The sequence below is a fragment of the Chlorocebus sabaeus genome, chromosome 5 (genome assembly GCF_047675955.1).
Source record: "Chlorocebus sabaeus isolate Y175 chromosome 5, mChlSab1.0.hap1, whole genome shotgun sequence".
Classification (NCBI taxonomy): domain Eukaryota; kingdom Metazoa; phylum Chordata; class Mammalia; order Primates; family Cercopithecidae; genus Chlorocebus; species Chlorocebus sabaeus.
The window spans coordinates 74,731,679-74,733,106 of record NC_132908.1 but is presented as its reverse complement, the minus strand read 5'-3'; the positions used below and the strand labels follow the sequence as shown (position 1 = coordinate 74,733,106).

The 1,428-nt window shown below is 41.4% G+C and overlaps 1 pseudogene; it reads right to left on the bottom strand.

The window, feature by feature from the left end:
• Positions 1-259: 259 nt before the first annotated feature.
• Positions 260-360, bottom strand: LOC119627822 (U6 spliceosomal RNA; annotated as a pseudogene).
• Between the last annotated feature and the right edge of the window lie 1,068 nt (positions 361-1,428).

Here is a 1,428-nt window from a genome sequence, read left to right as displayed (position 1 = left end):
GCATTTAAACATATAATCCTGAGAAGGGGTCTATAGGATTTATCGGACTGCCAAAGTGCAACATGATGCAAAAGAGGTTGACATTTTACACACATTTTATGTAAACAAAATTAAGTTTGTTTCTGACTGTCTTTCCTACGAAGGCACAATCCTATGAAGTATGTGCTGCGTTTCTATTCTCATTAGAGAGATGAGTTGAGACACAGAGAGGTTAAGTAACTTTCCAGAGATCACACAGTAAGTAGCAGGACTTGCCTTTGAAACCAGGCCCCAACTCTTTTTTTTCCCCCTGTGCAGGGGAACATGCTAATCTTCTCTGTATCATTTCAATTTTAGTTTATGTGCTGCCAAAGCGAGCACAAGGCCCTAAGTATTAATCATCATGTTCAGCTGCCTCTTCCAATGTGGTCCTTGCCCTTAAAAAATTTATAATCTGTGTTTTTGGGTTGGTGAAGCAGGGTATCACACTGTCACACAGGTTGGAGTGCAGTGTCTACTGCAGCCTTGACCTCCCAGGCTTGAGCGATCCTCCCACCTCAGCCTCCTGAGTAGCTGGGATTACAGGTATATACTACCACACTCAACTAATTTTTTTATTTTGGAAAGACAGGGTCTCGCTATGTTGGCCAGGTTGGTCTCAAACTCCTGGGCTCAAGTGATCCTCCTGCCTCAGCCACCCAAAGTGCTGAGATGAGCAGCATGAGCCACCACGCCTGTGTGAAATGTTTATAATCTGCTGAAGAAGACAGATTTGTTCTATCTGCCTCACTGCCTCCCGCACACAATTACACTTCCTTTCCTACTCCCATCCCCAGAGAGGTTTCTGAATTTGTTATCCCATTATATAAAAAGTAAAGATCGTTAGATTTTTATTAAATTCAGATAATACAGTCAGAACAACTTAATCTAGCTAAGACTGTTTTTGGCAGACCTTAGATGAAGAAGTCACCTAAGTTTTCTTACATATGGATTAACTGGACACAGAATTTTAAAGATTTTGTGAATTAGCTGGGGGATGTGCTGCACATGTCCATTAAATGTTTGAGGTGATTGATCTGAGAAATTGGCTCTTGTAGACACAGATAGACATTATTCCAGGAAAGAAAAAAGTCACCCACACCCAATTAAGAATACATCTCTGTTATATCTGCAAGAGGTAAAACAAAAGAAAAAAAATGAATTTAGGGGTAACCTAAAAATGTATTCTACAAGGGATACTGGCCTCAGAGTCTTTAGGAAGTAACAGGCTCCTCTGTTGGCAAATGACAGTGAGTTTTGAGATGAAGGGCTTCTGCTGGTCAACTAAGATTCACACTAGTGCAGACTCTCTGCAATACCTGACTCATTGCAAACAGAGCCCTGAATTTCTCTGGCAGCAAAGTGACCTGATGTGGTTTGGATCTGTGTCCCCACCCAAATCTCATATTG